Raw genomic sequence first — 24483 nt, forward strand, 5'->3', positions numbered from 1 at the left:
GAAGAAGGAAAAATATATATGTTATCAGCATAGAAATGAGAAAAAGTTATATAGCCAAGATTCACAGAGGAAAAAATGTTCCCACTGCCACTCGAATATAATACAACTTAAAGTCATGCCATACAGCTATACACCAAATAGTTAACAGTTTGGGGTTTTGCTTTTTGAGTTTTGTTTTTGTTTTTGTTTTGGAAGGAGGAGATTATAGAAGACCTTTATTTGCTACATTGTATATTTCTATGATGTTTGAAGTTTTTATAACCAGTTAGCATTACTTTTATTATCTGAAAAGGCAGTAAAGATTTCTTAAAATATGTCCCAGGAATTTTCCTGTTTGGAATTTTATCATTTAAGAATATGTAATTGTCTAAGTTACATAAAAAAAAAAAAAAGGCAAACTGCTAGGAAAATGTAATGTATGGATGAAGTGATCAAAGAAAAAGAAATCAGATTTATAAAAATCTACTTCCAACTATATAATTCCAATATGGATATACAGTAACTTGTAACACTAACTACAGCATAACAAGGGAAGAGAGTTAAGTGAAAAAAATTAGGCAAAAGAAAAATAAAGGTGAAAGAAATAAGATGAAAATGACAGTGTGCCAAATGCATAGGCTAAAAGTTCTGTAGCCTTGTTAGAAATGGGCTGAAGAATCTTTTTCTGAGCTTCCTAGCAGACAGGGCAAAAGGAGCTCAACATGTCAATCAGATGATAGAAATGGACCTATGAGAAGGAAACACAACTGATTTGGGGACCAGAACCTACTGAGACGCTTTCTCTGGTGAGACCATGGAAAGAAGGTACTTTTTCACATAATGAATTATGTCTCCAAACACAGATGGGATTTTGAAACTTTGGGGCCCAGTTTCAAGTACAAAGGTTTAATAATTTTAAGGCCAAAATTTAAATAACTTAAAGCTGAAAGACATGCATATTATATAGAAGCTGAAATAAAATGGTCTCAATATGGTTGCTGAACTAGTTTCCAACCACCTTCTCCTTTATATAAATGATATATTGTCATTTACTTTCCATAATTTACTTTCTTTGCAGATACTAACATCTTAAATATTAGTGACCCATTTTTTAAATATGCAGCACTAAAATCATTACGGTCTGACATTTTTATATGCTTATAAAACATATTTTGTTCCAACTGTTTTTGTTAGAAATGTGGCCTGCTGAAAACCAAAACCTACATATTTTACTTCGGAAAAAAAAAAAAGGCAGCTGGAAATATAAAACCCCACACGTTTGCTTTTAACACTGCTTGGGAACTAAAACCTATGATGTGAATTTGACATCTATTAATGGTTTGCTCAAAGAAACTGAGACTATGTTCTAACAGAAAGCAGCACTCTGAGCTCACACCACAACCCACGGCATCCTCACTGCTTCCCAGGAAGGGGGCAAGCAGGGGGGCCACGCACTCCGAGGCTCCCTGGATGAGGGCTTGCTTTCACAGGATCTCTGCATCGCTGTACTGTCTCCAGATTCAAGAATACAGAAACAAATTCTTTGGAATTTAGCCCCCAGGGAGGCGAGCAAACTATGTTAACCACATGCAAACATTTATATTACGCTCTGGTTTGTTTCCATGACCTTCCAAAATAAATTGCAAGTTAAAATCAGATCTTAGAGGACTACATATGACAAGACATCCATATTGTTTTCTTGCCTCATGAAAGGACCAAATTAGTGAAAACAGTTACTTAATATCATTTAAATTTGAATACTCTAATCACAGATGTGTTTATATTAAAATAAATGTTTGTTTCTTAAAATACAATTTATCCCCAAACTCTTCTGCTATAAATTAGATATGCCAAGCACAGACGGAGGAAGTAGATGCCTAGAAGTGGCCAATAAATAAAAGGTCCTGGTCCAGTACCGGCAAGGAAAAAGAACAACACCAAATATATGTACATAGATGGGGGTAGAAGTAAAGTATATAAGCAGCAGAGGCATGGTTGCTCACTGGGTGGGTTCTCAGGGAGCAGGTCAACAGAAGTTAATCGGGTGGTTAACAGCCCAAATAGCCAACTGATTTCCAGTATAAATATCAGCCCAAAGACAAGTCTATCTACATGTTCTCTGCTAGTTGATCCCTTATTAGACATCTCCAGCTGGAACTTCAAAACTTGACGTGAACCTCAACCAAGTAGGTTTATCATGGGAATGCAAGACTAGTTCAATAGGCGAAAACCAACCAATGTAATCTACCAGAGTAGCAGTCTACTGGAAAAATAATAATAACAATCACATCAATTGATATAGACAAGCATTTGAAAAATTTAACATCCATTCTTGATTTTAAAACTCTCTCAGCAAAGCAGGAATAAAAGGGAACTTCTTCAACCAGATAAAACCTGCAGCTAAAATCATATTTAATGGTAAAAGATTGAATGCTTTAATCCCAAAATTAAAAACAAAGCAGAAATGTCCACCACCCCTATTCAAAACTGTACTGGAAGTTTTTGCCAGTGTAAGAAAAAAAGGCAAGAAGAAGAAATAAAAGGTATACAAGATTGGAAATTAAAAAATAAAACTATTCCTATTCACAGACAGGATGACTGACTATGGAGAAAGCCCCATGGTACCAGGAAGGAAACAAAAAAACCCTCCTGGAACTAATAAGTGATGTTTAGCAAGTTCACCAGATAAAAGTCAACACACAAAAATTAATCATATTTATATATATACTAGCATGGTACAACTAGATCCCAAAAAACATACCATTTATAATAGTTCCAAAAAACTGAATACTTAAGTATAAATCTAAAAACGTATGTATAGGATCTATATACTGAAACTACAAAATGCTGCTGAAAGAAATCAAAGACTTAAATAAATAGAAAGGTGTACCATGTTGATGGATTGGAAGATTCAACATAATAAAGATGTCTGTTCTCACCAAACTTATCTATAAATTTGTGCAACCTCAATCAAAATCCTAGCATGATTCTCTATACATATAGACAAGCTGATTCTAAAATTTATATGAAAAGACAAAAAAGAACTAGGATAGCCAAAATAATTTTGATAAAAGAAAAATAAAATTAGGGAAATCACATGACCTGATTTGAAGACTTACAATAAAGCTGCAGTAATTAAGACAGTGCAGTACCGGCAAAGGGATAGACACAATAGAGCAATAGAACAGAATAAAGAGTCCAGTAATAGATCCACACATATATGGCCAGGTTATATTTGAAAAGAGTGTAAAAATAATTCAATGGAAAAAAAACAGTCCTCAGCAAATGGTGTTGGAACAAATGGACATCCATATGCAAAAGCAAAAGAACCTTGACCTAATCCTTGTACCTTTTATAAAATTTAATTCAAGGTCTATGGTCGGCCCCGTAGCGGCCAGACGCCCCGGACCAAGCTCAAGTGTATGGTGCCAGGAACCAGCTCCGAGGCCCCAATAACAGGCCGCCCCCGCAGCTCCAGACACGGGGTGAGGCTCCTACCATCCGAACTGTGGAAGGAATTTCGGTGGTAGGAGTCTCTGTGATTGTAGGGTCTCCTCTGGTCTGAGAATGGCTACCCCTCGATATGAGCCAGTGGCTGAGACTGGTGTTGGTGCCTATGGGACGGTGTATAAGGCCCATGATCGCCACAGTGGCTTCTCTGTGGCCCTCAAGAGTGTAAGAGTCCCCAGTGGAGGAGGTGCTGGAGGGGGCCTTCCCATCAGCACAGTTCGTGGGGTGGCTTATTGTGGCGACTGGAGGCTTTTGAGCATCCCAATGTTGTCTGGCTGATGGATGTCTGTGCCACAGCCTGAACTGACCGGGAGACCAAAGTGACCCTGGTGTTTGAGCATGTGGACGAAGACCTAAGGACATATCTAGACAAGGCACCCCCACCAGGCTTGCCAGTGGAGACCATCAAGGGTCTGATGCACCAGTTTCTAAGAGGCCTAGATTTCCTTCATGCCAACTGCATCATTCACCAAGACCTGAAGCCAGAGAACATTCTGGTGACAAGTGGTGGAACAGTCAAGCTGGCTGACTTTGGCCTGGCCAGAATCTATAGCTACCAGATGGCACTTAACACCTGTGGTTGTTACACTCTGGTACTGTGCTCCAGAAGTTCTTTTGCAGTCTACGTATGCAACCCCTGTGGACATGTGGAGCGTTGGCTGTACCTTCACAGAGATGTTTCGTCGAAAGCCTCTCTTCTGTGGAAACTCTGAAGCTGACCAGTTAGGCAAAATCTTTGACCTGACTGAACTGCCCCCCGGAGGATGACTGGCCCCGAGATGTGTCTCTACCCCCAGGAGCCTTTTCCCTCAGAGGGCCCCACGCAGTGCAGTCGGTGGTACCTGAGATGGAGGAGTCTGGAGCACAGCTGCTGCTGGAGATGCTGACTTTTAACCCACACAAGTGAATCTCTGCCTTCCGAGTCTTGCAGCACTCTAATCTACATAAGGCAGAAGGTAACCCAGAGTGAGCCACGGACGGAATAGTTGCAACAGAACCAAGAGAAGAGAAGCCAACATTCCCTTCCTTTGAACATTTGAGTGGAGAGTCCCCCACTAAGAAGGCAACCTCTGCCTTCATCCCTGAGGCTCTGGAGACTCCCCCAATGTTTTACAGAGAATATTTTGCTGCCTTAATGACATTCCCCTCCCACCCCTCCTTTTGAGGCTTATCCTTCTCCTGCCCCTTCTGTGTCCTTACACCAAGGGGTATGTCCCTTGTTCTTCCCCTTCCCTATACCTTGATATTGGGATCCTTTTTTATACAGGAAAAACAACAAAACAAAACAAAACAAAATTAACTCAAAATGGATCATATATCTAGTGTTAAAATGTAAAACTATAAAACTTTTAAAAGAAAACATAAAAGAAAATCTTCATGACCTGGGGATAGGCAAAGATTTCTAGACATGACACCAAAAGAAGAAAGTGATAAATTAAAACTACCTCAAAATTAAAATTTTCTGCTCTGCAAAAGACACTGTTAAGAGAATGAAAAGACAAGCCAACAAAGTAGAAGAAAATATTTTGCAAAAAAGATAAATCAGTCCTTTATCTGATAATGGACTTGGAAACAGAATATTTAAAGAACTCTCAAACCTCAACAGTAAGAAAATAAACAGCCCAACTTAAAAAAATGGGCAAAAGACAAACATTTCACCAAAGGGGATGTATACATGGTAAACAGGCTCATGAAAATACATTCAACATCATTAGCCACAGGAAAATGCAAATTAAAACAATGATGATATACCACTACACACCTACTAGAATGGCTAAAATTTTAAATTCTAACAATGCCAAGTGCTGGAAAGACTATGGAACAATTCAAACAATCATATATGACTGAAGGGAAATGCAAAATGTATAGCCACTGTGGAAAACAGTTTTTGCAGTTTCTTCTAAATGTAAACATATACTTACCAAACAACTCAGCAATTCACTTTTGAGCATTTATCTCAGAGAAATGAAAATTGATGTTCACACAAAAACCTGGATACGAAGTTTATAATAGTTCTATTGATTACTGCCAAAAATTGGAAATAGCCCAAATATCCTTCAACAGATAAATGGACAAACTATGGTACATCCATACAATGGAAAACTATTCATTGTATTTCATACAATGGAATATAGCAATAAAAGGGAAAAAACTATAGATACATGCAACTTGAATGAATTTCAAAGGCGTTATGCTGAGCAAAAGAAACCAGACACAAGAATATATGCCACATTATTCCATTTATATGGTGTTCTCCTACAGATGTGGGAAGAGTGTAACTACAAACGGATAGCATGGAGAGTTTGGGGAAGCAATGGAACTGTTCTGTATTCTTACATGTGTTAAAATTCATGGGACCTTACACCAAAAATGTCCATTTTTCTGTATGTTAATTTAAACTTTAAAAAAATTTAAATATCTTTGAGATAATTTAATATTAAGAAATTATTCTTAATTTTGTTAGGTGGATAATGGCACAGTGGTTATATTTCTTAATAACCCTTATCAATTAGAGACTCATACTGAGTATTTATGGGTGAAATGACATGATGTCTTGGATTTGCTTTAAAATAACTCCTACAGGCATAGGGTCAGGAAGGGGGTCATAGATATGATAAACGTTGAAGCTGAGGATGGGTAATGGGTACCTGGGTTTTCATTAGACTCCTCTGACTATCTTGTATGTGTTTGAAAATTTTCACAGTCAATGGTTTTATAACATAAAAATTTTTTAAAGTTGAGCGTGAGGAATCCAGAGAGCACACTGAGGCACATGGGAAAAATTATTTAAAAGGTTGGAGAACAAAAACTACAGCAGTGATTCTTGTCTGCCTTCCTCCCCACTGGATTCCCCAGTGCCAAGCACAGTGCCTGGCACATAGGACATAGTCCATAAATCGTTGCTCAATGAATGAAAAATGAATGATGAAGAAACAAGGGGAGAGCTTACTTTTTGTCCTTAGCCCTACAGAAGGACACAGCATCAAGAATCATAATTCTTTGTATCTAATCTTTGATAGTTTGATTAATATGTGTCTTGGCGTATTTCTCCTTGGATTTATCCTGTATGGGACTCTCTGTGCTTCCTGGACTTGATTAACTATTTCCTTTCCCATATTAGGGAAGTTTTCAACTATAATCTCTTCAAATATTTTCTCAGTCCCTTTCTTTTTCTCTTCTTCTTCTGGGACCCCTATCATTCGAATGTTGGTGCATTTAATGTTGTCCCAGAGGTCTCTGAGACTGTCCTCAATTCTTTTCATTCTTTTTTCTTTATTCTGCTCTGCAGTAGTTATTTCCACTACTTTATCTTCCAGGTCACTTCTCCATTTTTCTATCTCAGTTATTCTGCTATTGATCCCTTCTAGAGAATTTTTAATTTCATTTACTGTGTTGTTCATCATTGTTTGTTTGCTCTTTAGTTCTTCTAGGCCCTTGTTAAACATTTCTTGTATTTTCTCCATTCTATTTCCAAGATTTTGGAAGATCTTTACTATCATTATTCTGAATTCTTTTTCAGGTAGACTGCCTATTTCCTCTTCATTTGTTAGGTCAGGTGGGTTTTTACCTTGCTCCTTCATCTGCTGTGTGTTTCTCTGTCTTCTCATTTTGCTTATCTTACTGTGTTTGGGGTCTCCTTTTCCCAGGCTGCAGGTTCGTAGTTCCCGTTGTTTTTGGTGTCTGCCCCCCAGTGGCTAAGGTTGGTCCAGTGGGTTGTGTAGGTTTCCTGGTGGAGGGGACTAGTGCCTGTGTTCTGGTGGATGAGGCTGGATCTTGTCTTTCTGGTGGGCACGTCCACGTCTGGTGGTGTGTTTTGGGGTGTCTGTGGCCTTATTATGATTTTAGGCAGCTTCTCTGCTAATGGGTGGGGTTGTGTTCCTGCCTTGCTAATTGTTTGGCATAGGATGTCCAGCACTGAAGCTTGCTGGTCGTTGAGTGGAGCTGGGTCTTGGCGTTGAGATGGACATCTCTGGAAGATTTTCACTGTTTGATATTACGTGGAGCTGGGAGGTCTCTTGTGGACCAGTGTCCTGAAGTTGGCTCTCCCACCTCAGAGGCACAGCCCTGACGCCTGGCTGGAGCACCAAGAGCCTGTCATCCACACGGCTCAGAATAAAAGGGAGAAAAAAAAAAGAAACAAAGAAAGAAAGAAGAAGATAAAATAAAATAAAGTTATTAAAATAAAAAATAATTATTAAAGAAAAATTTTTTTAAGTAATTAAAAAAAATAAAGAAGAGAGCAACCAAACCAAAAAACAATTCCACCAATGATAACAAGCGCTAAAAACTATACAAAAAAAAAAAAAAAAAAAAGGACAGACAGAACCCTAGGACAAATGGTAAAAGCAGAGCTATCACACACAGAAGCATACACATACACACTCACAAAAAGAGAAAAAGGAAAAAATATATATATATTGTTGCTCCCAAAGTCCACCTCCTCAATTTGGGATGATTCGCTGTCTATTCAGGTATTCCACAGATGGAGGGTACATCAAAATGATTGTGGAGATTAATCCGCTGCTCCTGAGGCTGCTGGGAGAGGTTTCCCTTTCTCTTCTTTGTTCGCACAGCTCCTGGGGTTCAGCTTTGGATTTGGCCCCACCTCTGCGTGTAGGTCGCCTGAGGGTGTCTGTTCTTCACTCAAACAGGACGGGGTTAAAGGAGCAGCTGATTCGAGGGCTCTGGCTCACTCAGGCCGAGGGGAGGGAGGGGTGCAGAGTGTGGGGTGAGTCTGCGGCGGCAGAAGCCGGCATGACATTGCAACAGCCTGAGGCGCGCCATGCGTTCTCCCGGGGAAGTTGTCCCTGGGTCACGGGACCCTGGCAGTGGTGGGCTGCACAGGTTCCCGGAAGGGGAGGTGTGGATAGTGATCTGTGCTTGCTCACAGGCTTCTTGGTGGCTGCAGCAGCAGCAGTCTTAGCATCTCATGCCCATCTCTGGGGTCGGCACTGATAGCCGCGGCTCGTGCCCATCTCTGGAGCTCTTTTAAGTGGCGCTCTTAATCCCCTCTCCTCACACACCAGGAAACAAAGAGGCAAGAAAATGTCTCTTGCCTCTTCCGCAGCTCCAGACTTTTTCCCGGACTCCCTCCCAGCTAGCTGTGGCGCACTAGTCCCTTCAGGCTGTGTTCTCTCAGCCAATCCCAGTCCTCTGCCTGGGATCCAACCTCTGAAGCCCGAGCCTCAGCTCCCAGGCCCCGCCCATCCTGGCGGGTGAGCAGACAAGCCTCTCCGGCTGGTGAGTGCTGGTCAGGACAGATCCTCTGTGCGGGAATCTCTCTGCTTTGCCCTCCGCACACCAGTTGCCGCGCTCTCCTCCATGGCTCTGAAGCTTCCCCCCTCTGCCACCCGCAGTCTCTGCCCGCAAAGGGGCTTCCTAGTGTGTGGAAACCTTTCCTCCTTCACAGATCCCTCCCACTGATGCAGAAAATTATAAGACACTGATGAAAGAAATTAAAGATGATACAAACAGATGGAGAGATATACCATGTTCTTGGATTGAAAGAATCAACATTGTGAAAATGACTCTACTACCCAAAGCAATCTACAGATTCAATGCAATCACTATCAAACTACCAATGGCATTTTTCACAGAACTAGAACAAAAAATTTCACAATTTGTATGGAAACACAAAAGACCCCAAATAGCCAAAGCAATCTTGAGAAGAAAAAACGAGCTGGAGGAATCAGGCTCCCTGACTTCAGACTATACTACAAAGCTACAGTAATCAAGACAGTATGGTACTGGCACAAAAACAGAAATATAGATCAATGGAACAGGATATAAAGCCCAGAGATAAGCCCATGCACATACGGTCACCTTATCCTTGATAAAGGAGGCAAGAATATATAGTGGAGAAAAGACAGCCCCTTCAATAAGTGGTGCTGGGAAAACTGGACAGCTACATATAAAAGAATGAAATTAGAACACTCCCTAACACTATACACAAAAATAAACTCAAAATGGATTAAAGACCTAAATGTAAGGCCAGACACTATCAAACTCTTAGAGGAAAACATAGGCAGAACACTCTTTGACATAAATCACAGCAAGATCCTTTTTGACCCACTTCCTAAGAAATGGAAATAAAAACAAAAATAAACAAATGGGACCTAAGGAAACTTAAAAGCTTTTGTACAGCAAAGGAAAACTTAAACAAGGCGATAAGACAACCCTCAGAATGGGAGAAAATATTTGCAAATGAAGCAACTGACAAAGGATTAATCTCCAAAATTTACAAGCAGCTCATGCAGCTCAATATCAAAAAAACAAACAACCCAATCCAAAAACGGGCAGAAGACCTAAATAGACATTTCTCCAAAGAAGATATACAGATTGCCAACAAACACATGAAAGGATGCTCAACATCACTAATCATTAGAGAAATGCAAATCAAAACTACAATGAGATATCATCTCACACCAGTCAGAATGGCCATCATCAAAAAATCTACAAACAATAAATGCTGGAGAGGGTGTGGAGAAAAGGGAACCCTCTTGCATTGTTGGTGGGAATGTAAATTGATACAGCCACTATGGAGAACAGCATGGAGGTTCCTTAAAAAACTAAACATAGAAATACCATACAACCCAGCAATCCCACTACTGGGCGTATACCCTGAGAAAACCATAATTCAAAAAGAGTCATGTACCACAATGCTCATTGCAGCTCTATTTACAATAGCCAGGGCATGGAAACAATCTAAGTGTCTATCGACAGATGAATGGATAAAGAAGATGTGGCACATATATACAATGGAATATTACTGAGCCATAAAAAGAAACGAAATTGAGTTATTTGTAGTGAGGTGGATGGACCTAGAGTCTGTCATACAGAGTGAAGTAAGTCAGAAAGAGAAAAACAAATACCGTATGCTAATACATATATATGGAATCTAAAAAAAAAAAAAAAATGGTCATGAAGAACCTAGGGGCAGGACAGAAATAAAGACACAGACCTACTAGAGAATGGACTTGAGGACACGGGGAGGGGGAATGGTAAGTGTAAGCTGGGACAAAGTGAAAGAGTGTCATGGACATATATACACTACCAAATGTAAAATAGATAGCTAGTGGGAAGCAGCCGCATAGCAGAGGGAGATCAGCTCAGTGCTTTGTAACCACCTAGAAGGGTGGGATAGGGAGGGTGGGAGGGAGGGAAACGCAAGAGGGAAGATATAGGGGGATATATGTATATGTATAACTGATTCACTTTGTTATAAAGCAGAAACTAACACACCATTGTAAAGCAATTATACTCCAATAAAGATGTTAAAAAAAAAAAAGAATCATAATTCTCCACAACTGAAATCTGAATAGGAAAAACTGGCTTCAGATCTTTTTTTTTTTGAAGTGTTCAAAACTCAGTTCTATTCCTATTTCCTCCCTTTCTAAAATATCCTAGCTCATACTGGTTTGTCTTTTGTGAACCATTCTAGTAAATGGTCCTAACAATTTCCTACTTGATCAAATACAGTGTTGAAGTGTCCTCTTGTGTATGATGCCTACGCTTTGGCTTCCTCACCAGATGATGAGATGAGAACACCCGATGTGGACTGAGTCCCCATATATCCAGGCACTGTCCTAAGAACTTTCCATTCAACCCTACAAGGTCAGTTCTTATTATCTCCACTCACAGAGGAAGAAACTGAGGCAGAGAGAGGTCAAGTAACTTCTCAAAAGTCACACTACTAGTAAGGGACAGAGCAGGGACTCAAACACAGACAATTTGGCTCCACACTTGTCTCAATACTGCCTCTTACTAGGACCTTGAGAACACAGACTCCATCATACATACTTTTGTATTCTTCTCAGCAATGACCCCCATGCAGTAGACATTTTACAATCTAAGTGACTGGTGTGTTATCTGGGCTGTCTTTGCAAATCTCAGAGAGCATCTTTCGGGAAGTTTTTAGCTAAAGTCTACGTTGTTCTGAAGAGCTCTCCTGTTGTTTCTTTAATGTTTTATTTAATTCCACCATGAGAATTTCCTTGACAAAAAAACCACAACCACTATTCATGTGTAAAAGACAAAATGTTAGTACCTAATCAGATGTTAAGATTCTTTGTGCAAATACTGCCCAAAATAGATACCAAAACAATACTAATAAAGTAAAAATCATCCTGAGAAAATTTGTTTTATAACCCAGTAACAGTCCTTTACTGCAAACATTCCTCCCCAACCCCTAACTCCCTCCCCCTATCATACACACGAACAGAGGAACTTTCAAAGATTACTCGTCACTGAGGAGATAAAATACATCTCTGGGAATTTTGATCACTCTTAAGATCTCTATCACTAGCAGTTTGTTTTGAAAAACTTCAATATTTGACATGATTCTGGATTACACGTGGTTTAAGGGTAAAGAAAAGAAATTAGTACAGTCAACTGTCTAACAGTAGAGGCTATCTTTCTAATGAGGTATGTGCTTGCTGAACACAGCTAATCTGAAAAAAAAATTCTAAAAGATGAGTTTTCCCATTGATCTTTTTCTTCTATGGAATTATTCTAAAGACAGATTAATCCTAAAAGAAGAAGAAAGACTTTTAATGAAATTTCACAGCACTTGGCCATCATCCAGACTTCGGTTAGGTCCCGCAATACACTCCAGACACACGACATGTCTTCTGTATGTTCACATGTCAGATCATTTCAACGAAATGGTGAAAAAGTCACGAAGCTATGATTTTCAAGTATAACTCAAATCTTGCTGGCATAATTAGTTAACACTAGCAAAAAGGATAACAAAAACCATCCAGCTAATACAAGTTATTTTAAATAATGAATTTGGAGCAGGATAATTTTAGTGACCATAAAACGAAGGGAAAAACATTATCCTATCAAGACAACAATATGCTAATCGATTCACCACTTATATCTTAAAGAGATCCTCCAGGAAACCCCAACTCTACCAAGCAACCCTCCACTGACTTCCAATTACCACTGGCAAGAAGGAGAATACAGACACGATGATGTGACCACTAGGTGGCACCTCCACACCGTTTCTTTCATCTCAAAACCTTATTTCCTCCTTTATTATGGCTTTCCCAAAATATTAGCAGTGCAAAATACAAAACCAGTTGCCTCACTTCAATAAAGAAAACAGACAAAAACAAATTTAGAAAGCATATTTTTAATTAAAAATGCTTCCTGTAACTTCCTACAGATAACGCTTTGGTTTACAGTCATCAAAGACTATCTCACCAAACTGTAAATATGAAATCGTATTCTGTATCCTTCTCTCTTTGGTAACGTATCATTCCAACATCACAATATAGAATTGGGAGGAATTTCTTTTCTTTTTTGTCATAAATATCTTTTAAGGCAAACTTCTGCATAAAAATCCCTGTGTGGGAGATTACCGGTTCAATATGGTGGAGTAGAAAGATGTGCGCTCACTCCCTCTTGTGAGAGCACCAGAATCACAACTAACTGCTGAACAATCATTGACAGGAAGACACTGGAACTCACCAAAAAAGATACCCCACATCCAAAGATGAAGGAGAAGCCACAATGAGATGGTAGGAGGGGCGCATTCACAATAAAATCAAATCCCATAACTGCTGGGTGGGTGACTTACAAACTGGAGAACACTTATACCACAGAAGTCCACCCACTGGAGTGAAGGTTCTGAGCCTCACGTCAGGCTTCCCAACCTGAGGGTCCGGCAGCAAGAGGAGGAATTCCTAGAGAATCAGACTTTGAAGCCTAGCAGGATTGACTCCAGGACTTTGACAGGACTGGGGGAAACAGAGACTCCACTCTTGGAGGGCACACACAAAGTAGTGTGCACATCAGGACCCAGGGGAAGGAGCAGTGACCCCATAGGAGACCGAACCAGACCTACCTGCTAGTGTTGGAGTGTCTCCTGAAGAGATGGAGGTGGCTGTGGCTCACCGTGAGGACAAGGACACTGGCAGCAGAAGTTCTGGGAAGTACTCCTTGGCGTGAGCCCTCCCAGAGTCCGCCATTAGCCCCACCAAAGAGCCCAGGTAGGCTCCAGTGTTGGGTTGCCTCAGGCCAAACAACCAACAGGGAGGGAACCCAGCCCCACCCATCAGCAGACAAGCAGATTAAAGTTTTACTGAGCTCTGCCCACCACAGCAACACCCAGCTCTACCCACCACCAGTCCCTCCAATCAGGAAACGTGCACAAGCCTCTTAGATAGCCTCATCCACCAGAGGGCAGACAGCAGAAGCAAGAACTACAATCCTGCAGCCTGTGGAACAAAAACCACATTCACAGAAAGATACACAACATGAAAAGGCAGAGGGCTATGTACCAGATGAAGGAACAAGATAAAACCCCAGAAAAACAACTAAATGAAATGGAGATAGGTAATCTTCCAGAAAAAGAATTCAGAATAATGATAGTGAAGATGATCCAGGACCTCGGAAAAAGAAGGGAGGCAAAGATCGAGAAGATGCAAGAAATATTTAACAAAGACCTAGAAGAATTAAAGGACAAACACCTAGAAGAATTAAAGAACAAACAAACAGATGAACAATAATAAATGAATTGAAAAATACACTAGAAGGAATCCACAGAAGAATAACTGAGGCAGAAGAACGGGTAAGTGACCTGGAAGACAGAATGGTGCAATTCTCTGCCGTGGAATCGAATAAAGAAAAAAGAATGAAAAGAAATGAAGACAGCATAAGAGACCTCTGGGACAACATTAAACATAAGAACATTCACATTATAGGGGTCCCAGAAGGAGAAGAGAGAGAGAAAGGACCCGAGAAAATATATGAAAAGATTATAGTTGAAAACTTTCCTAACATGTGAAAGGAAATAGCCACCCAAGTCCAGGAAGCGCAGACAGTCCGAGGCAGGATAAATCCAAGGAGAAACATGCCAATACACATAGTAATCAAATTGACAAAAATTAAAGAAGAAGAAAAATTATTGAAAGCAACAAGGGAAAAACAACAAATAACATACAAGGGAACTCCCATAAGGTTAACAGCTGCTTTCTCAGCAGAAACTCTGCAAGCCGGAAGGGAGTGGCATGACATTTAAAGTGATGAAAGGGAAGAACCTACAACCAAGATTACTCGAGCCGGCAAGGATCTCATTCAGATTTGATGGAGAAATCAAAAGCTTTACAGCCAATCAAAAGCTAAGAGAATTCAGCACCACCAAACCAGCTCTACAACAAATGTTAAAGGAACTTCTCTAAGTGGGAAACACAAGAGAAGAAAAGGACCTACAAAAACAAACCCATAACAATTAAGAAACTGGTAATAGGAACATACATATCGATAATTTCGTTAAATGTGAATGGATTAAATGCTCCAACCAAAAGACACCGGCTTGCTGAATGGATACAAAAACAAGACCTAGGGACTTCCTTGGTGGTGCAGTGGTTAAGAATCCGCCTGCCAATGCAGGGGACACGGGTTCGAGCCCTGGTCCAGGAAGATCCCACATGCCGCAGAGCAACTAAGCCCATGTGCCACAACTACTGAGCCTGTGCTCTGGAGTCCGCGAGCCACAAATACTGAGCCCACGTGCCACAACTACTGAAGCCCGCGTGCCTAGAGCCTGTGCTCTGCAACAGGAGAAGCCACCGCAATGAGAAGCCCATGCACTGCAATGAAGAGTAGCCCTCGCTTGCCACAACTACAGAAAGCCCGCGCGCAGCAACGAACACCCAACGCAGCCAAAAACAAATTAATTAATTAATTAATTTTTTAAAAAACAAACAAAAAACAAGACCCATATATATGCTGTCTACAAGAGACCCACTTCAGACCTAGGGACACATACACACTGAAAGTGAGGGGATGGAAAAAGATATTCCAGGCAAATGGAAATCAAAAGAAAGCTGGAGTAGCAATACTCCTATCAGATAAAATAGACTTTAAAATAAAGAATGTTACAAGAGACAAGGAAGGACAATACATAATGATCAAGGGATCAATCCAAGAAGATATAACAATTGCAAATATATATGCACCCAACATAGGAGCACCTCAATACATAAGGCAACTGCTAACAGCTCTAAAAGAGGAAATCGACAGCAACACAATAATAGTGGGGGACCTTAACACCTCACTTACACCAATGGACAGATCACTCAAAAAGAAAATTAATAAGGAAACCCAAGCTTTAAATGACACAACAGACCAGATAGATTTAATTGATATTTTTAGGACATTCCATCCAAAAAACACCAGATCACACTTTCTTCTCAAGTGCACATGGAACATTCTCCAGGACAGATCACATCGTGGGTCATAAATCAAGCCTCAGTAAATTTAAGAAAGTTGAAATCATATCTAGCATCTTTTCTGACCACAACGCTATGAGATTAGAAATCAGTTACAGGGAAAAAAACCATAAAAAACACAAACACATGGAAGCTAAACAATATGTTACTAAATAACCAAGAGATCATGAAAAAATCAAACAGGAAATCAAAAAATACCTAGAGACAACTGACAAAGAAAACATGACGATCCAAAACCTATGGGATGCAGCAAAAGCAGTTCTAAGAGGGAAATTTATAGCAATACAAGCCTACCTCAAGAAACAAGAAAAATCTCGAATAAACAATCGAAACTTACACCTAAAGGAACTAGAGAAAGAAGAACAAACAAAATCCAAAGTTAGTAGAAGGAAAGAAATCATAAAGATCAGAGCAGAAATAAATGAAATAGAAACAAAGAAAACAATAGCAAAGATCAATAAAAGCAAAAGCTGGATCTTTGAGAACATAAACAAAATTGATAAACCATTAGCCAGACTCATCAAGAAAAAGAGGGAGAGGACTCTAATCAATAAAATTAGAAATGAAAAAGGGAAGTTACAACAGACAGTGAAGAAATACAAAGCATCCTAGGAGACTACTACAAGCAACTCTATGCCAATAAAATGGACAACCTGGAAGAAATGGACAAGTTCTTAGAAAGGTATAACCTTCCAAGACTGAACCAGGAAGAAATAGAAAATATGAACAGACCAATCACAAGTAATGAAATTGAAACTGTGACTAAAAATCTTCCAACAAACAAAAGCCCAGGACCAGATGGCTTCACAGGTGAATTCCATCAAACATTTAGAGAAGAGCTAACACCCATCCTTCTCAAACTCTTCCAAAAATTGCAGAGGAAGGAAAACCCCCAAACTCATTCTATGAGGCCACCATCACCCTGATACCAAAACCAGACAAAGATACTACAAAAAAAGAAAATTACAGACCAATATCACTGATGAATATAGATGCAAAAATCCTCAACAAAATACTAGCAAACAGAGTCCAACAACACATTAAAAGGATCATACACCATGATCAAGTGGGATTTATCCCAGGGATGCAAGGATTCTTCAAAATATGCAAATCAATCATTGTGATACACCATATTAACAAACTGAAGAACAAAAACCATATGATCCTCTCAACAGATGCAGAAAAAGCTTTTGACAAAATTCAACACCCATTTATGATAAAAACTCCCCAGAAAGTCGGCATAGAGGGAACCGACCTCAACATAATAAAGGCCATATACGACAAACCCACAGCAAATATCATTCTCAACAGTGAAAAACTGAAAGCATTTCCTCTAAGATCAGGAACAAGACAAGGATGTCCACTCTCACCACTATTATTCAATATAGTTTTGGAAGTCTAGCCACAGCAATCAGAGAAGAAAAAGAAATAAAAGGAAAACAAAATGGAAAAGAAGAAGTAAAACTGTCACTGTTTGCAGATGATATGATACTACACACAGAGAATCCTAAAGATGCCACCAGAAAACTACTAGAGCTAATCAATGAATTTGGTAAAGTTGCAGGATACAAAATTAATGCACAGAAATCTTGCATTCCTAAATACAAATGATGAAAAATCTGAAAGAGAAATTAAGGAAACACTCCCATTTACCATGGCAACAAAAAGAATAAAATACCTAGGAATAAACCTACCTAGGGAGACAAAAGACCTGTATGCAGAAAACTATAAGACACTGATGAAAGAAATTAAAGATGATACAAATAGATGGAGAGATAAACCATGTTCTTGGCTTGGAAGAATCAACATTGTGAAAATGACTATACTACCCAACGCAATATACGGATTCAATTTAACCCCTATCAAATTGCCAATGGCATTTTTTACAGAACTAGAACAAAAAAATCTTAAAATTTGAATGGAGACACAAAAGACCCCAAATAGCCAAAGCAGTCTTGAGGGAAAAAAGCAGAGCTGGAGGAATCAGACTCCCTGACTTCAGACTATGCTACAAAGCTACAGTAATCAAGACAATATAGTACTGGCACAAAAACAGAAATATAGATCAATGGAACAGGATAGAAAGCCCAGAGATAAACCCACACACCTACGGTCAACTAATCCATGACAAAGGAGGCAAGGATATACAATGCAGAAAAGACAGTTTCTTCAATAAATGGTGCTGGGAAAACTGGACAGCTACATGTAAAAGAATGAAATTAGAACACTCCCTAACACCATACACAAAAATAAACTCAAAATGTATTAGAGACCTAAATGTAAGACCGGACACTATCAAACCCTTAGAGGAAAACATAGGAAGAACACTCTTTGACATAAATCACAGCAAGATCTTTTTTGATCCACCTCTTAGAGTAATGGAAATAAAAACAAAAATAAACAAATGGGACCTAATGAAACTTAAAATCTTTTGCACAGCAAAGGAAACTACAAACAAGACGAAAAGACAACCATCAGAATGGGAGAAAATATTTGCAAATGAATCAGTGGACAAAGGATTAATCTCCAAAATGTATAAACAGCTCATGCAGCTCAATATTAAAAAAACAACAACCCAATCCAAAAATGGACAGAAGACCTAAATAGACATTTCTCCAAAGAGGACGTACAGATGGCCAAGAAGCACATGAAAAGCTGCTCAACATCACTAATTATTAGAGAAATGCAAATCAAAACTGCAATGAGGTATCACCTCACACCAGTTAGAATGGGCATCATCAGAAAATCTACAAACAACAAATGCTGGAGAGGGTGTGGAGAAAAGGGAACCCTCTTGCACTGTTGGTGGGAATGTAAATTGATACAGCCACTATGGAGAACAGCATGGAGGTTCCTTAAAAAACTAAACATAGAAGTACCATAAGACCCAGCAATCCCACTCACTACTGGGCATATACCCAGAGAAAACCATAATTCAAAAAGACACATGCACCCCAATGTTCACTGCAGCACTATTTACAACAGCCAGGTCATGGAAGCAACTTAAATGCCCATCGACAGACAAATGGATAAAGAAGATGTGGCACATATATACAAAGGAATATGACTCAGCCATAAAAAGGAACGAAATTGGGTCATTTGTAGAGACATGGATGGATCTAGAGACTGTCATACAGAGTAAAGTAAGTCAGAAAGAGAAAAACAAATATCGTATATTAACGCATATATGTGGGACCTAGAAAATGGTACAGATGAACCGGTTTGCAGGGCAGAAATTGAGACACAGATGTAGAGAACAAATGTATGGACACCAAGGGGGGAAAGTGGCGGGGGGGTGTTTGTGGGATGAATTGGGAGATTGGGATTGACATATATACACTAATATGTATAAAATGGACAACTAATAAGAACCTGCTGTATAAAAAAATAAATAAAATAAAATTCAAAAATTCAAAAAAAAAAAAGATCATTTACTTAGGCTGTCAGGACCTGACCCATTCCAGATTAATATTTCTTACTTTAGGTATCTTAACTCCAAAAGAGCACAATGATTTACAAAAGACATTTTAGTCTGACAGTTTTGGTATATAGTATGAGATGTCAAGTACGATAAGAAATAAACAAATTTAATATGCAAAAAAAAAAAATCCTCCCTGGTTGGGACACATAGTTTTTCAAGGCAGGAGCCTGCTGTTTCCCCTTTTGCCTGGCAAAGCGATAAAGCTATCCTTTTCTACTTCACCCAAAAAAAACAAAAAACAAAAAACCCAGCATTACATTAGGCTCTCAGGGTTGGATTCAGATGGTTCGCAGTAGAGTTTTTCCGATGATTTAGAAAATCCTGTCTTGGCCCAATCTAAGAGATCCTTGGAGGAAGTTACCGTGTGCAAATTGCACAATTTCATGTTAGCTGAGACCTGAATGGATCCATGAAAAAGGCCTTTTTCTAAACAGAACAGGGCACAGTCCTGCCCTATGATTCTGCCATGCCCTAATCCAAGCCCCAGGAGAGCTGACCACTGCATGGGGACAGAAGGAAATGTTCATCAGCAGGGCAGGAAAGGGCACCATAGAGCCAGACCACAGGCAAGAGAAGAGCTATCCAAAGCCCACTGCCACTTACTCCAGGCCACCTCTGGAGAGAGCACAGCCCCTGAATCTACCTGCCTCCTGATGAGAAAGATGGATGAAACAGAGAGAAAGAGGAAGGAGGAGGGACCAGGCCAGGCCTCTTCCCATGCCAAATAAGTCACTCCCACACAACTCCTGCCAGTGGAAAAAAGAAAGAGAAAAACGGCATACAGTCGCACATGAAAGCTTCAGCCCTAGAAAATGTGGCCTAGTCAGGGTTTCAAAGTAAAACAGCATTCCTCCTCTTTGGGAATGGAGTAACTTGCCCTAGATTGCAAGATGGAGCAGGCAAGAGGCCTTGAATTGGGCCTTGAGGACAAATCTATCTAGCATGATTTCAGAGGTCCTTGGGGAGGGTTCCATTCGTACCAAACACTTAGCCTCCATATTCATTCTTCATTTCACAAAATTAATAGACTCCACCATTGCCGGGCGTGGGCCAGGTATCAGGTAAATTCATTCTGAAATGAATAAGTAAGACATAGTCCCTGTCCACAGCCTCACGGGAAAAACAGACGTGTGGAGAGAAAAGCTTGACAAGGGATGTGACATCTGAATAAGCCTTTAAGGACGAGAAAGTGAAAAGCAGGGGGAAGAATAAACTGTGCTAAGACTCACATGAAAAAGCTTTGTATGTTTGGAAAATGGCTAGTCGTTCATAGCAGTGGGTACACGGGGAAGACAGGAAGCTACTGCAAGAGATGGGCCGGAAGAGAGGCTCTGACCAGGGAGTGAAGGTCCATTCACACCCAGCCAAAGAATCTGGATTTTATCCTAAAGGTTACAGGGCCACTATAAGATGTTAAGCAGGGGACTTCCCTTGTGGTCCAGTGTTAAGACTCCGAGCTCCCAATGCAGGGGGTCCGGGTTCAATACCTGGTAGGGGAACTAGATCCCACGTGCCACAACTAAGACCTGGTGCAGCCAAATAAATAAATAAATAAATTTTTTTAAAAAAAGATGTTAAGCAGGAATGTAACATACCATATTTGCACTCTAGAAAGATCATTCTTGTAGCAGTGTGGAAATGGCCTGGAGAGACTGGCCATTTAATGTGGTGAAGCAGAGAAGAAGGACTGGAAAGACAACGAGGTGGAAGAATCTCCTGATATGGCTCCCTTCACAACTGTGGGTAAAGAATAGAGTCCCATCTCTTATTTTTCCGTTCATTGTTTCTGATACCCCATCAGCCACAGTATTAGCAGCAACTTCACTATCTCCCTCTAGAAGCTACTCCCCAATCCCTAACCCCAAATTGTTCAGAACGTCTGTGGCCTGTCCTGCTTCCAAACGTCAGCCTGAAAGAAACTGGAAAGTCTAATCAGTCTAAGATGGGTCCAGATTTCTAGCTGCCATGGCTGCTGGTAAAGCCACAAATGGGCCATTTTTGTTCACTGCTGCCATGAACCCTGATGTAGATCCCTGCACAGAGTACAGCAGTGCCTCACACAAGGGACCCCAGGGCGTTGCTGTTTTACCTTCACTCACATACTCTGTCCAAGGACCAGTGCTGTGCCACGGACCCAAGCTCAGCCATCAGAACCTCCCCCACGAGCTTCCAAAAGCCCTAACGTTAAGCCTGGGTCACCAAGTCAACCTCCTCCTTCCTCCGCGGTGGAATTCTTTCCTTCCGAGGGACCTCACCTGGGGCAACATCAATCCATCAGAGAGGTTTTGGTAAAAGTGAATCGAAAGAGAAAGGGGCTAGAGTCTGGTTCCCTTCCCTCCCGGACACTCGCTGGTCCCTGTGCCGGCAAACTGCAGCGCACACGAAGGGATACTAACAGTGGCGATGTTGTCCGGCCACAAATTTCCTGTCACTCTTCTCCCAGAATAGTGGTTACTTATTTGCCTTATATTTGCATAATTAATAGGGTCCAGTCAAGTGTTTAGGAAAGGGAGACTTTCTATGTCCACTTAAAGAGCAATGTGCCTGAACAATTCACCCAAGTTAAAAAAGAAAAGAGAGAGTAGAAGATGTGAAGTGTCTAGCCTTGGTGACTAGGTAGACGGTGTTCAATTGCCCCTGCCCTGAGTCTCATCAACAAGCAGCACCTACACAGGATGCCTTTGGACAAATTGGAAAAGGTGCCCCTCCAGGTAGAAGCAACCTCACTGAGGTGCTTGGTCACCGACTAGAGCCTTTCACGTAAAGAGAAAGTCGCTCCCTTATCATGGTGATCATTGTGTGATGTATGGAAATATTGAAACACTATCTTGTGCACCAGGAGCTAACATAGTGTTGTAGATCAATTATACTTCAAAAACAAACAAACAAACTCACAGAAAAAGAGATCAGATTTGTAGTTACCAGAGGTGTACTGCGGGGAGAGGGGGGATTGGATGAAGGCAGACAAAAGGTACAAACTTCCAGTTATGAGATAAAGAAGTACTAGGGATGTAACAACATGACAAATACAATTAACACTGCTGCATATTATATATGAATGTTTTTAAGTGAGTAAATCCTAAGAGTTTTCATCACAAGGAAACAATATTTTTTCTTTTTATTTTGTGTCTATATGCGATGATGAATGTTCACTAAACTTACTGTGGTCATCATTTCACGATGTATGCAAACCAAATCACTATGCTGCACACCTTAAACTTATACAGTGCTGTATGTCAATTATATCTCAATAAAACTGGAAGAAAAAGAGAGAGAGAGAAAGTCTCCCCTTCCTCCAAGTGAACTCAGCAGGTGCCAATGAGCAGGACTTAGCAAATGGAGCCCAGTGGATTTCAGCCCCTTCTTGTCCCTTAGCCAGTGATCTCTGAGCAGTGTCCAGTGACCAAGTAGCTCTGCCTGAGATTGCCATGGCTGAATACTCTCCTTCAAGAAGTTAAGTTCCAGGATGAGTCTCTGACCTTGACAAGTCAAGGTCATTTCCACCCAGTCTCATCTATTAAAGAGGAGAAATCCCAATGAGGTAAGATAGCAGAAAGGATCAATGGGTGTACAGTTTTTTCATGGGGGGAGGGGGGGACACTGGACAGGAAATTGATATATCTCTCAACTGATGTGGTTCTTACCCAGCCCTATTGTGAAGACAGGAAGTCGCTGTAGTTCTCTTAACCACTCTGAATAGCCGGTTCTCAAGGGGATAGTCATCAGACTGTCTTCTTTATAATTTTCTAATGACGCTTAAAACCCTATGATACATATTTTTTAAAGCATAATTGTTTTAAGAAACCAGAATAGCCGAAGAATAAAAACTACGGTTTCTTACTTTATGGTGTGAGTAAAATGTAAAATTTTGCTGAATGTTCACAGGTGGTTCTCTTTAAGTGGTACAAATTGTGATGATTTTCTACCAAGCCTAATAAAAATACAAATAAAGAACGCTGATAGGAAGGGTCATTTCATCAGGAACTTTGTAAGTATGTAAGCTTAACAGTGGGGGGAACCTCCAGTCAATAAGCAGCATACAGTGGGAGGAAAGAACATCCCAAAGTGAGATGAGCCTTCCATTCTATGCTACCAACTAACTGTGTGGCCCGCAGCACTCACCACATATGAATCCCTATATCGCCCATGTTGAGGGTTATTTAAACAACAAACAAGATAATTTACATGGGAAATGCTTTGCAACTATAAACCATTATTCATCTGTATTATAATTATGTCCCTACAAATTGTGGTTATTTGTTCACATCCCAAATCTACCTAAGCATCAAACACCATTTTACAGATTTTAAAAGGACATTATAAAGTTTTGAATTACACTCTGGCTAGAAGAAAATACCGAGCTCTTTAGGAAAAAAGAATAATAATAATAATGCATCATCCACATCTTAAGTCCTAAAGGGTCTAACCCCATCACATAAAACAGCAAAGCCTGTTATCCCATAAAAGGAAAGTACTAAACCCTCAATTTAAGGACTAGTTACAACTGATTAAAGTAAGGATACTTATAATTTAGTGTGTAAGAATGTATGCTGAAATATAATTAGTGCCTCTGAATTAAAGCAGGATGGATTAGGCTAATTCATGGAATACTGTTGGAGAGACGACCCTGGGTTAAAAAAAAAAAAGAGAGAGAGAAAAAGAAAGAATGATCCTTGTGTTTGCACAGCAGCTAAGCAGCTTAATGTTCCTCTAATCAATCTGAATGGAAAGAAAGGGGAGGTGGAGCCCTCTCCACCACATGGGCCCCCGTTCTGCCTGCTTGGCACTGCAGCCCTCACAAAGTGGGTATAAGCAGAAGGGGCCGGGCTTTGTGCCCTCCGCTCATTTCCCAGCTTAATTTATATGGTAATTAGAGCTCTGTTGCCAGAAGGGAGAGCATCTGCCAAAAGTAAAGTCCTCACAATAACAAAACTGACATCTGCTGTGATGCCGCCAAAATGCTGAATAAGAAATTTCTTTTATCTCCTTTTGAAGCCATAAAGTACTATTCGTGTTATTACTAGCTGGGAATTTTTAACAGTCTTGCACTGACAGCAATTATTTAACACATGCACAAAACAATAGAGCTTCACACCACTTAATAAACCTTTGAGCTCTGGGACTTCCAATGCTCTCACTGGCTGGATTTTATGGTCTAGTAGCTCCTGAACAGTCAAGTATATGAGCCACAAAAACAGTATGAAAATTATTTGAAACAACCTCTCTTTGTGCCCTTGCAGATCTAGGAAATGAATGAGGTAAGCTCCATGATCA

General features: G+C 40.2%; 1 protein-coding gene and 1 pseudogene across 11 annotated transcripts in view; one reads left to right on the top strand and one right to left on the bottom strand.

Annotated features, from left to right (window-relative positions):
* The window catches only part of FSIP1 (fibrous sheath interacting protein 1), a 210588-nt gene that overhangs the window by 84994 nt on the left and 101111 nt on the right, over positions 1-24483 (bottom strand). The gene's annotated exons all lie outside the window — the stretch shown is intronic.
* LOC309651070 (cyclin-dependent kinase 4 pseudogene) lies at positions 44-7608 on the top strand (annotated as a pseudogene). Its single transcript has one exon. The product of its transcript is annotated as a cyclin-dependent kinase 4 pseudogene (transcript).

This window comes from Balaenoptera physalus (genome assembly GCF_965194825.1).
Source record: "Balaenoptera physalus genome assembly, chromosome: 2".
NCBI lineage: Eukaryota > Metazoa > Chordata > Mammalia > Artiodactyla > Balaenopteridae > Balaenoptera > Balaenoptera physalus.